Source organism: Mesocricetus auratus, unplaced genomic scaffold (genome assembly GCF_017639785.1).
Source record: "Mesocricetus auratus isolate SY011 unplaced genomic scaffold, BCM_Maur_2.0 Super-Scaffold_100038, whole genome shotgun sequence".
NCBI classification, from domain to species: Eukaryota; Metazoa; Chordata; class Mammalia; order Rodentia; family Cricetidae; genus Mesocricetus; species Mesocricetus auratus.
The window spans coordinates 363068-377345 of record NW_024429216.1 but is presented as its reverse complement, the minus strand read 5'-3'; the positions used below and the strand labels follow the sequence as shown (position 1 = coordinate 377345).

Genomic DNA, 14278 nt, shown 5'->3' with positions numbered 1-14278 from the left:
GTTGGCCCTCCCTATGTCTCCTGCCCTCCACCCTCCACCCAATGCCCTCCTCTTGAATCTTGCCCACCCCCATGCCCTCCGCTTGAGTGAGGAGAACACCATGAGAGGCCAGACAACCCAGAACTACCATCATTGAAGTCTTGTCCCCTATGCCCACTAGGAGATGAGAGGAGAGGGAGAGATCCCACCTGCACCCACTTGAAGAAGGAATGGGAAGATGACAGTATAAGAACACACTCAAGAACAGAAAGACCAATATGACACTATCAGAATCTAGGAACTCTACATAATCAAGACTTGAACATCCTAAGAAGAAGCAGAAGAGAAGGACCTCAAAAACAACTTTATGAAGAAGATAGAAACCTTCAAATAGGAAATGAGAAAATACATTAAAGAAATGGAGGAAAACAAAAACCAAGAAATTCAAGAAATTAACAAATCTCTTAAAGAATGCAAAGGAAGCCAAGAAAAAAAAACAACCAAAAAAGTGACAGAAACAACTAACAGTTCAAGGCGTGAATGCTGAAATAGAAACAATAAAGAAAACACAAAATGAGGGGATGCTGGAAATATAAAAGTGGGTAAACAATCAGTAGCTACAGATGAAAGTATAACCAATAGAATACAACAGATGGAAGAGAGAATCTCAGGTGTTGAAGACTCACCAGAGGACATACAGTCATTGACCAAAGAAAATCTCAACTCCAACAAATCCCTAACACAAAATATCCAGGAAATGTGGGACACCTTGAAGAGACTAAACCTAAGAAGGTGAAGAAATACAGTTTAGGGATACAGAAAACATATTAAACAAAATAATAGAAGAAAACTTTCCTAACCTAAAGACAGACATGCCTATGAAAGTACACGAAGCTTACAGGACACCAAATAGATTGGACCACAAATAGAAGTCCCCTTGCCACATAATAATCAAAACACCAAACTTACAGAATAAAGAAAAATATTAAGAGCAGCTAAGGAAAAGGCCAAGTAACATATAAAGGCAGACCTATCAGAATTACACCTGACTTCTTAATGGAAAATATGCAAGACAGACAGTCCTGGATAGATGTTCTACAAATGCTAAGGGAACATGGATGCCAGCCAAGACTACTATACCCAGAAAAGATCACAATCACTATAGATGGAGAAAACAAGATATTCTATGACAAAACCTGAGGTAAACAATACATATCCACAAATCAAGCCCTATAGAAAGTACTGGAGGAAAACTCTTACCCAAGAAAGACAACTACACTTACAAAAACATGGGCAATAGATAAAGAAAAAGTGGAGGGGGGTTAATACACACAGAATTCCAACAACAACAATGAATTCAAAACAAACAAGAATTAATAATCAATGGTCATTAATATCCATCAAAGTCAATGGTCACACCTGTAAAAAGATATAGGCTAACAGAATGGATACTAAGACAGAATCTGTCCTTCTGCTGCATACAAGAAACACATCTCAACATCAAAGACAGACATTACTTCAAAGGAAAGGGTTGGGAAAGGATTTTTCCAATCAAATGGATCCAAGAAACAAGCTGATGTAGCTATCCTAATATCTAGCAAATTAGACTCCAAAGTAAAGTCAATCCAAAGAGAAGAAGAAGGGCATTTCATATTCATCACAGGAAAAGTCCATCAAGATGAAGTCTCAATTCTGAACATTTATGCCTCAAAGACGAAGACACTCACATTTGTAAAAGAAATAGTATGAAAGCTCAAATCACACATAAAACATTACACACTTATAGTGTGAGATTTCAACACCCTACTCTCACCATGAGACAGGATCACCAGACAGAAACTTAACAAAGAATCAAAGGAACTAAGAGAAGTTATGTCCCAATTGGTATTAACAGACATCTATAGAACATTTCATTCAAACACAAAAGAATATACCTTCTTCTAGCACCACATGGAACCTTCTCTAAAATTGACCACATACTCAGCAACATTGCAAACCTCAACAGATACAAAAAATTGGAATAACTCCCTGTATCCTATTGGATCACCATGGTTTAAATTTAGAATTCAACAACACAAATTGCAGAAATCCTAAAAACTCATGGAAATAGAACAGTGCAAAATTGTACCATTCCTGGGTCAAGGGAGAAATAAAAAGAAATTAAAAACTTTCTAGAATTCAATTAGTATGAAGACAAAAATACCCAAACTTATGGGACACTTTGGAAGCAGTTCTAAGAAGAAAGTTCATAGCAGTAAGTGCCCACATGAAGAAACTAGAGAAAAGTGATAACGGAAAGCCTTAGAACAAAAAGAAGGTGGAGTAGATGCTAGGAAATAATTAAATTGAGGCCTGAAATCAATAAAGTAGAAAAAAGAACACAATAAATAGAAAGAATCAATGAAGCAAAGAGTTGGTTTTCCAAGAGAATCAATATGACAGACAAACCTTAATCCCAACTAACCAAATGGCAGAGAGAGCATGTTAATCAGAGATGAAAGGGGAGATGTAACAATGAACACTTTGGAGATCCAGCGAATCATCAGGTCATACTTTGAAAACCTGTACTCCACAAAATTAAAAAATTTCAAGGAAATAGATAATTTTTTGGATAAATATCACTTACCAAAATTAAATCAAGAACAGATAAGCAATTTAAATAGATCTATAACCCCTAGTGAAAGAGAAGCAGTCATCAAAAGTCTCCCAACTGAAAAAAAAGCCCAGGTCCAGATGGTTTCACTGAAGAATTCTACCAGGAATTCAAAGAAGAGCTTCTACCAGTACTCTTCAAAATTTTCCACACAATAGAAGCAGAAGGGACATTGCCAAACTCATTCTATGAGGCTACAATTACCTTGGTAGCCAAACCACACAAAGACACAACTAAAAAAGAAAACTTCAGACCAATAACTCTCATGAACACTAATACAAAAATACTCAATAAAATACTAGCAAATCGAATCCAAGAACACATCAGAATAATCACACACCATCATCAAGTAGGCTTCATCCCAGGGATGCAGGGATGATTCAACAAATGAAAATCCATCAATGTAATCCACGATATAAACAAACTGCAAAAGAAAAGCCACATGATCATCTCACTAGATGCAGACAAAGCCTTTGACAAAATCCAACACCCCTTCATGATTAAGGTTTTGGAGAGACCAGGAATAACAGAAACATACCTAAACATAATAAAAGCAATATACAGTAAACCAACAGCCAACGTCAAACTACGTAACGAGATTGCTCTAAAATCAAGAACAAGACAAGTTTGTCCACTCTCTCCTTATCTCTTCAATATTGTACTTGAAGTTCTAGCTAGAACAATAAGACAACAAAAGGAGATCAAAGGGTACAAATTGGAAAGGAAGAAGTCAAACTTTCACTATTTGCAATGATATGATAGTTTACATAAGTGACCAAAAAACCTCCACCTGGGAACACCTACAGCTGATAAACACCTTCAGCACAGTGGCAGGATACAAGATTAACTAAAAAACGAGCAGAACTACTTTACATAAACGGGCTGAGAAAGAAATTATGAATCATCACCCTTTACAATAACCACAAATAACATAAACTATCTTGGGGTAACTCTAACCAAACAAGTGAAAAACTTGTGTAATAAGAACATTGAATCTTTAAAGTAAGAAATTAGATACCAGAAAATGGAAATACCTCCTGTGGTCTTGGATAGGTAGGATAAACATATGAAAAATGGCAGTCTTGCCAAAAGCAATATACAGATTCAATGCAATCCCCATCAAAATACCGGCATGATTCTTCATGGACCTTGAAAGAACAATACTTAACTTTATATGGAAAAAAACCCAGGATAGCCATAACAACCCTGTACAATAAGGGCATTTCTGGAGCCATCACTAACCCTGACTTCAAGATCTGTTATAGAGCTACACTAATGAAATTAGCCAGCTGTTGGCACAAAAACAGATAGGTGGATCAATGGAATCAAATTGAAGATCCTGATACTAATCCATACATGTATGAACACTTATGAGCCAAAATTATACAATATAAAAAGGAAGTATCTTCAACAAATGATGCTGACATAACTGGAGAAGACTTCAGATAGACCATGTCTATCACCATTCACAAAACTTAAGTCAAAATGGATCAAAGACCTCAACATAAATTCAGCCACACTGAAACACTTAGAGGAGAAAGTGGAAGGTACCCTTGAACAAATTGGTACAGGAGATCGCTTCTTGAACATAACTCCAGTAGCACAGACACTGAGATTGACAATTAATAAATGGGACCTCCTGAAACTGAGAAGCTTCTGTAAGGCAAAAGACACAGTCTACAAGACAAAAAGATAATCCACAGAATGGGAAAAGATATTCATGAACCCCACATCAGAAAGTGGACTGATCTCCAAAATTTACAAAGAACTCAAAAAGCAAGTCTCCAAAACACCAAAGGATACAATTAAAAAGTGGGGTACAGAACTAAATAGAGAATTCTCAATAGAGGAGACTAAAATGACTGAGAGACACTAAAGAAAGTGCTCTACATCCCTAGCCATCAGGGAAATGCAAATCAAAACAACTCTGAGATACCATCTTACTTCTGTCAGAATGGCTAAAGTAAAAAATACCAATGAAAATTTATGCTGGAGAGGATGTGGAGAAAGGGGAACACTCCAAACAACTCTGAGATACCATCTTACTTCTGTCAGAATGGCTAAAGTAAAAAATACCAACGAAAATTTATGCTGGAGAGGATGTGGAGAAAGGGGAACACTCCTCCACTGCTGGTGGGAGTGCCAACTTGTACGGCCACTTTGGAGATCAGTATGGAGATTCCTCAGGAAAATGGGAATCAGTCTACCACAAGTCCAGCAATTCCACTCTTAGGCATATACCCATCAGATGAACATTAATACAGCAAGGATGCCGACTCCACTATATTCATAGTAGCATTATTTGTAATATCCAGAACCTGGAAGCAACATAGATGCCCCTCAATTGAAGAGTGGATAGAGAAAATATGGTACATTTACACAATGGAATACTATTCAGCAGAAAAAAACAATAGAATCTTGAAATCTGCCGGCAAATGGATGGCATTAGAAGAAACCATCCTGAGTGAGGCAACCCAGTCACAAAAAGACAAACATGGTATGTACTCACTCATTTATGGATTTTAAACATGGATCAGGGGAGTGCCAGCTTGTAATCCCCCTGCATGTGGAATGATGCATTTGAGGAGTAAGGTCAGGATCACAGGCCAATTGAGAATGAATCAAACACATTTCAAAGACAAAGAAAACCAAGACAAACAAAATGAAACTCAATATGCCTTCAATGTTCCTAAACCAAACAAAATGCAAAGTGCCTTTAGAGATCTAAAAGCAGGCAAGCAAGCAAACAAACAAGTGTTTCCAAAATGAAACCAAATATTCACACCAAAGCAAACAAGCTTGATATTTTAAAGCAAGTACTTGGAAAACATACCAATAAAAGCTTTCTATCAAATTAGGATCCTTGATTAACCAACAGAGAATAAACAAATTATACCTTCAGCCAAACCAAAGGAAGTCCACAGTCCTGGAATAACTCTTCAACAATCCATTGGAGGAAATTCACCAGATGGCCTGCATTCTATTAGTTCATGAAGGTACCTGGCTTCTATTAAGGTGATCCCTCTGGTGAAAAATAGATCATTCTCAGAGTCCAACATTGTGGTATCATAATTGTGGACACAAAACCACAGCTCTCATCTTGAAGTGAATAAAAGTGTTGGGAAATATTATTTTTAAGGTGTGTTACTTTTGTTAATGCCGCATTTGTTTAACACTGTGAAGTTGTGTTACTGTGCCTGTCTAAAGCACCTGATGATCTGATAAAGAGTTGAACAGATAATAGCAAGGCAGGAGACAGGAATAGGCAGGGCGGGAAGGCAGAGAAGACAAATATGAGGAGAAATCTGGAAGCAAAAAATGAATCAGGGAATGAGACAGAAGGAGGAGGACTTCAGGGGGCAGCCACCCAACTACACAGCCAGACATGGAAAAAGAAGGAAGGAGAAGGTATACATGAATAGAAAAAGATTAAAGCCCTAAGTCCAAAGAGTGATGGGATAATTTAAGAAAAGCAGGCAAGAATCAAGCCAAGCCAAGGTTGGGCATTCATAGCTAAAAATCAGTGCCTCTGTGTGTGCTTTATTTGGGAGCTGGGTGGTCCTCCCCCGCAAAAAGGCAAAACAGTATAAGTGTAAAAAACAAACTGCAACCTAATCAATAGTTTAATTCTGTAGCCATTTTGAGTGACCATGGGCCAGGAATATGTTACCTCAAAGTCCATGTGTCAACATGGAAGCAGTTTATGAAGGTTTTAATTTTATACAACAAGGAAATTCATTAATAAATTCAAGTTTAAAATACAATGTTGGGTACACAAGAGAGATAGTTACAGCAAGAAAGGGAAGGCTTTTCTACAGGCCCAAGATGCCCGCTGATGACATTCTTAGCTTTTGAGTTGGTAGAAGTTGGTGGTTTTCTAAGTTAACAGATTCAAAAGGTTTCAATCAAACAGTCACAAGATGTTACTTCATATTGGGGTAGGACTCCAGAACTCAGTGGGTCCCCAAACCTTAGCACAACTGACTCCATGATGGGAGTGTCATTCAGGCTGTAAAACTGACCACATAGACAATACCACCTGCCAAAGTAAAAGCAAAGGCTCATCATCCTTAGCCATCAGGGGAATGCAAATCAAAACAACTCTGAGATACCATCTTACTCCTGTCAGAATGGCTAAAATCAAAAACACAGAAGACAATTTATTCTGGAGAGGATGTGGAGAGAGGTGAACACTCCTCCACTGCTGGTGGGAGTGCCAATTCGTACAGCCACTTTGGAAATCAATATGGAGATTCCTCAGGAAAATGGGAATCAATCTACCACAAGATCCAGCAATTCCATTCTTAGGCATATATCCAAAAGAGGCAAATTCATACAACAAGGGCATCTGCTCCACTATGTTCATAGCAGCATTATTTTTAATAGCCAGAACCTGGAAGCAACCTAGATGCCTCTCAACTGAAGAGTGGATAGAGAAAATGTGGTACATTTACACAATGGAGTATTACTCAGCAGAAAAAAAAACAATGGAATCTTGAAATTCGCAGGTAAATGGATAGCACTGGAAGAAACCATCCTGAGTGAGATAACCCAGTCACAAAAAGACAAACATGGTATGTACTCACTCATATAATTTTACACGGATTTTAGACATGGATCAGGATAGTGCCAGTCTGCACTTCCACTGACAGAGAGTCTGGGAAACAGGAAAGAACCTAAAAGATATGCATAGTACCAAATAGAAGAGGAATGAGGCAAGATCCTCTGAACAGATGGGGAACACGGAGAGGGGTAGGGGGAGAGGGAGCTGGGAAGAAGAGAGGGAGAGAAGAGGAATAGAGAGTAGGCCATGCAGCTGATCTGAATGGGGGAGAGCTCTTGGATCCCTGACCGACTGCTGGGAGGCCAGCATGCAACTGATCCAGACCCCCTGAGTGTGAGAGTCAGTGAGGAGGCCTGGGAAACCTATGGGGTCCTGGGCAGTAGATCAGTGTTTATCCCTGGCATACAAATGGACTTCGTGTGTCCATAACACAAAGAGGGATGCTCTCTCAGCCTGGACTCTTAGGGGAGTGCCTGTACCCTGCCCTGAGTGAGATGACAGACTCTGGATATCCCCTATGTGGAAGGAAGTGGGGAAAGGGTGGGAGGCTGGGAGGATGATGGGAGGTGCGGGATGGGGGAGGGAGAGGGAACTGCGATTGATATGTGAAGCTAGCTATTTAAAATTAAAGTAATAAAAAAGGCCTAATCCATCAAAGTTCATACATCTGGTGAAGTCTCTGAATGTGCTAATCTTGCTTGTGGGTTCTGAGTTTCCACTTCTAGGTAACTGTTCTTGTTAAGTCAAGTGTGTCAGCCAGAAAATTGTTTTTGTATATCCCAGACATCCAGTGTAGTCACCAGACAACAAATAAAGACTTTCTATTGGCTTAAACTCATGTACAAGCATCTTCCCTGGTAACTACTCCATAAGAAGACACAGATGTGGACAAGGAATGGCTTTACTGGGGGGGGGACACAGCCAGCCGAAGATAAGTTAGTAGTCTCTAGACCTACAACATTTCAGTCACTTCATAGTACTGAAATCCTAATCCATTGATCTGTCTCTGCAGACATAGCTTCAAGTTCTCATCCACAAGTGGGTTGTTTGAATTTGGTTATTGTTTTTGCTTTTCTTGTTTCTTGACAGAGTTTGCTATAGACTAAGTTAAAGCTTGAATTTGATGTGTAGCTTAAATGACCTTGAACTCTTTATCCATCTGCCATTGTCTCCCGAGTGCAGGACTTACAGTTATGTGCTATTATCCCAAGGAATACTGCTGATTTGAATGGGAATGTGGATTGAGAGAGGGTTTCATATAGCTCTGGCTGACATCTGAATGTCTAAGTATCTGAAAACAGATTTGAACTACAAATCAAAGGCGGTAGAACTCGAGTGCTGACATTAGAATCTTAGTCTACAACACTGTGTGTATTGTGTGCATGCATATGTGTGTGTTTATTTAGGAATAGCCAAACATGTGTCTGAATTTAACATCACATTTTCTGTTTCAAGTCTGCTATGCAGAATGAAGCACAATTATCATTTTTATTAATACCAATTCCCAAAGATTTACAGAAAAACAACACAGACAAGATGGGAAAGTAATAAAAAAAGGTTGGCACATTCCAGAGCAGTGGTTCTCAAGCTTTGGGGGCTACATGACCTTTTCACAAGGCAATCAGATAACATAGATATTTACATGATGATACACAGCAGTAAGAACATTACTGTTATGAAATAACAATGAAAATAATTTATGGCTGGGGGTGACCACAACATGAAGAAGTGTATTAAAGAATGACAGCATGGGAAGGGTGAGAACAATGGCTCTGGATGGAATCAAATCTCTGAGACCATAGTTGGATGGTTTGCCTTCTTTCTCCAAAATACACAGCAGTACTGAGGGACATGCATATTCTTGAAACTGAACACAAAGGGGCTGAATGCCGGGAATGCCAATGACACCAGCACAGAGATGTTCAGTAGCCAATGGCTTGGGTTCATAGTATTGGTTATCCAAATCGATAAGAGTGAAGCTAGAGAGTAAAAGGAGAGAAACATGGTCACCAGGATCAGGATGGTTCGTGTGGCTCTGTCCTCGTGGGAAGCCCTTGGGGAGAGGCTGTGGCTGTGGATGTGCTGGACTCGATGCTTGTGCTTATGCAGGAGAAGGACCATGGAGCCACTGGCCCAGGCCATGATGACTAGACACATGATATCACTTAGGAATAAAATAGATCCTGTTAGAAAGAAAGTCAATCTCTCAGACTTGGTTGAGGAGCAGTATATGTAGATTCCTTTAGCACTCAGGTTTTTGCTATATTTTGAACTACCTGTTGTCATAGTAACATGAAGGTTGAGCATGATTTGTAAAGTCCAGCAAAGGAAACAGCAGATGCCAATACATTTGGAGGATATAATTCTAAAACTGAGCCACGCAGAAGTACCTGGGTGAAGTTTAACAGCCTGAAAGCCACTGAGGAGGGAAGTAGTGCTGAGGGTGACCCCTCTGGCCACTCTGTGTAAGTAGAGGATAAGTTTGCACCCAGACTCCCCCAGGGAAGATGTCAGCCCAAAAGTGGCCACAGTCTGAGGGATCCCTTTGGAGAAAAGAACCAGATTGTTTGATATGACCAGCTGATTGAGAATCAGGTTTGTGGGTCTCATCACTTGTGCAGTGGACAGTGGAAAGTTATAGAGATGAAAAAGGAAGGAGTTGGCTAGGATCCCAGCAGTGGTCTGAATGAAGAACAACATTCCCCAGTTTAAGTTAATGGAAACCCATGCGTCCATTTCTAGGAGGTGCTGGGCATTCTCCTTATTTGAGTCAATGGAATTCAGAAACAGACTTTTACTTGCTGTTGTTTGAAAGAGAAATGTCCTCCACAGACTATGATATCTGTACAGTTCCTCCTAATTGGTGGTGCTGTTTGGGAAGCTTGTGGAACCTTTGAGAGGTTAAACCTTACTGAATGCAGTTAATCTAGGAGGGAGGGAACCAACTTTGATGGCCGACAGCCTGACCCCACTTGCTGTTCTCTTTCTTCTTCCTGTGTGCATGAACATGTCATCAACAATTTTCCTTCTCCTCCCTCCACACTTTTCCTGAGAGTTTCCCTGAATCCACCTTCCATCCCATGACAGAATCCTGCTGTGGAATATCCTTTTACACTGTGTGAAGGTGTGTCACTGTGATTGGTTTAATACAAAGCTAAACGGTCAGTAACTAGGCAGAATTTTAGGCAGACAGAATGCTGGAAAGGAGCAGAGTCACCACCTGTGTGAGGAGGAAGTAAGAGATGTGGGAGATGTGGTAACAGATCATGAGCCACAGGGCAGAAACGAAATGAGTAGAAATGGGTTAATTTAAGTTGTAAGAGCAAGTTAAAAACAAGACTAATCTATTGGCCGAGTTTTTATAATTAACAAGAAGTCTCTGTCACCCAATGTCCAGGCACATATTTGCACATGAGGCAATAGAAAGCTTTAAAAAAAGGTTCAAAACAGATGAAAAAGGAGCCAAATGTGACTTCCTAATACTGAATTCTCTCATACAGCCTATGATACAGAAATGTACTTCCTGGCCACTCTGGACTTGAGCCACAAACTCACCTGTTTGGCGATTCAAGACATTGCTGATGCAGACAGAAAAGATTACCAATATGCAGTAAAGCATGCACAGAAAAAGAAACTCTAAATAAGTTACAGTGTGGTTAACAATGAGGTTAGGCATAAGAAAAAAATAAAGGAGTACAGACAACCATAAAATGAATAGTTAGTTAAAAAAGAATAAAGTAATAAGAAAGAATAAGGCACATAGAGATGGGAAATGCACAGGGAATCTGGATCCTGTGTTATGTGTTGCCTTTGAATTATTTCATTGCTGATTAACAAACTATAGCTGCTGACAGACATTGGATTGTGGAAACCACTAAATTAAACCAACTTATATGTTTAAAATAGTCATAACTTCAAAATGGAAGTAAACAGTGCATTGTGCTTTAGTGTTCATAGAAAACAAAAGGCTGTGGATTCATTCAAGGTTAAAGAAGACCAGATTTGATCAGGCAGACCACTTGAAAAACCTGTCTATATGCATAAAGAAATAAACCTAGAAAAACTACAACACATGTGATGTATATTTTACCTGCTCAAACATTAAAAAACGTCATCTTCGGCAGGCTAATGCACAACATCAGTCTATACTTGTTTTAATCAAATATGTATATTACAGCTGAAAGTTTGTATGTGTTCAGAGCACAGGGCCCAGTCCCCAATTAAAATGAGTGGCCCATGTGATCCGGCCTCTTAGAGTACCTCTGTTGCAGTTTCCTCAGAGTTCTACAACCAGAAGAGCTTCAAGGCTGCTGGCTGAGATGGTCTAGCATCACAAACTATTCTAGACAGTACTATACCATTATCTCAAAATTTTTAGCATCCCTTAAATTGCCAGCACCCCAAGAAAATAGGAAGCAGTGTGGTGAACACAATACCCACATTCCCAATAAATGGGGTATGTGGCTTTGGTTATTTGATGGGTCATGAATGTTTGTCATTGTTTGGGGGGATATAGAAACAAAATAAAGGATAAAGAGACAACTATTAACTTCAGATATATCACATTGGTATAGATTTAATACATTCATATAAATTTAAAATTATTTTTGTTATACTTAATGTATATTTCTACTCTTGTTTGGGGTGTTAGGCTTATGTAGTTCATTTGAAGATGTAAAGTATAATTAAGAAATGCAGATTAGGCCACTTTGGTTTGTAGCTCCAGGCACACAAGGTGGCCACTGAGTCAATGCTCTAGAGCTGCTCCCACCCTGTGCATCTGCAGCACCACCAGACCCAGAGGGACCCACATAGCTGCAGCATCCTTAAGGAGAACATACTTGCCAATTCAACCAGTGCACAGATTCTCATTAATGGACACATTGTGGTAAACCATGACTGAACCCATGAGATGATGCCTACATTGAGATGGCATCATCCAGCAGGTGGGCCATGAGCTCATGATCCCTGGAGGGGCCAAGGTGATTGATGCTACTAGGAAACTGATGACCTCTGGAATGACTGACACCGGCATCCACTTACACCAGAACATCATAAATGCAATGTATGTGGATGATTTCTACCATTGGACCAATGCAGCACTCATTGGTGGCAGCACCATGATCATTGGACATGTCCTTCCAGACAAGGAGACCATTGTGGAAGCCTATGAGACTCGCAGGAGTTTGACTGACCTCAAGGTCTGCTGTGACTATGTCCTCCATGTGGGGCTCACCTTGTGGGCACCTATGGTGAAGGCAGAAATGGAGACACTGGTTAGGGAGAAGGTGTTCAACTTCTTCCAGATGTTCATGACCTATAAAGATTTGTACAAGCTTTGAGACATGGGGCTACTTAGTATTTCATACCTGCAGGGATATTGACATGATCCCCAGAGTCCATGCTGAAAATTGGATGCTTGTGGATGAGGGTGCTAAGGAGGCTCTAGATTTGGGTATCACAGGCCCAGAGGGATTTGATATCAGCTGTCCAGAGGAGCTGGACACCAAAGCCACTCACTGTGTCATCAGTATTGCAAATAGGACCCACTGTCCCATCTACCTGGACAATGTGTCTAGCATCCTGACTGGTGACATGATTACAGTAGCTAAGGTGCAAGGGAAAGTGGTGTTGACTGAGATCACCAATGCACACAGACTTGTACTACTACAACCACTACTGATCCCATGCAGTCACCTACAACTCAGTGCTTCCTCTGAGACTGGACACCAATACTTTTACCTACCTCATGAGCCTGCTGGCCAAGTAAGGTGTTAGAGCTAAACTGCACTCCATGTGAGGGTGACAAGTACATCCTCCAGCTCTAGAAACCAAACCTCACCTGGATGTGGTTCCGTTGGGTCAACCAAATCAATCACAGGGTGATTTTTCTTGACCCTTTCTCCAGAGTCCCACTGTTCCTTGCTATCCTGTTGGGGATTAGACCAGCATTCCAGTGGCCATTGACACCTCACTTTTTTAGTATGTTAGAATTAAAACCTTTCCTTTTTATTTAAATGAAAATAGGGGAAATGTTGTTAAATATTCCTTTACCCTGTGTGAAGATGTCACTGTTATTGCTTTAATAAAAAGCTAAATGTCCAATAGTGAGGAAGGGTTTTCAGAGCAGAGAGAGTACTGAATGATGAGGGAGCATATCATGAGCTGTGGCAGCAAGTAATTTACAAGAAATGAGTCAACATAGGTTATAAGAGCTATTAGGAACAAAAGGGCAAGCATTCATAATTAATAAGAAGTCTCCATGTAGTTAATTGGGAGCTGGCAGGTGGGACAGAGAAAGGCTTGCTATAGACTCAAATCCTCTGGATCTATAAGAAAAAGAACACTTTTCTCCTCTAAATTTCATGTAGTCAGGATATTTTATCAGAGCAACAGAAAGTAAGTAATATGATTTCTTAAGACAACTAGAAATATGTGTGTTCACCAGGCCCATTCTAGAAGTAAATTAAGAAGACATCATTTGTAAATGCACAGGGACTTCTCATACGCTTATTTATAACCACAAAAACTGGAAGCATGAATGAATTGCCATTGCCCTGATGAGGAAGCCCTGTTTGCTGTTTTCCTTTGAGTTAACACCATCATTTACAAAACATAGAAATCATAGATTGCAAGTATGCACCTCTATTAGTGTATCTTTAAAGTGTCAGAATAAACCATAGTCTCTAAAATTAGTTCTTTCGGGGGACTGGACAGGTGGATAGGGTGCTAAGAGAAGTGACTCCTCTTGCAGTAGATCTGATTTGATTTCCAGTATCCACATGGTAGCTTACAACTGCCAGCAACTCCAGTTCAAGGGGATCAAAGTCCAATGTCCTTGACTTCCATGGGCTCCTGAATGCATGTGGTACATGTAAACTCATGCAGGTAAACATTCATCATACAAATAAAAATTAGGGATTTTAAAGAAAAATATTCCATGTGTGAGCCTGTACACAATTTGAAGGAGACAAGAGAAAGCCAGGTCATCACAATCTATCTTACTTCTTGCTTAGAAGTATAGTTGGGGGACTAGTGAGATGGCTCATCAGGCTATGTTCTTACTGCCAAACCTCACAGTC

General features: G+C 39.9%; 1 pseudogene; it reads left to right on the top strand.

Annotated features, from left to right (window-relative positions):
- Window positions 1-10710: 10710 nt before the first annotated feature.
- Window positions 10711-12966, top strand: LOC101828967 (annotated as a pseudogene).
- Window positions 12967-14278: the final 1312 nt, after the last annotated feature.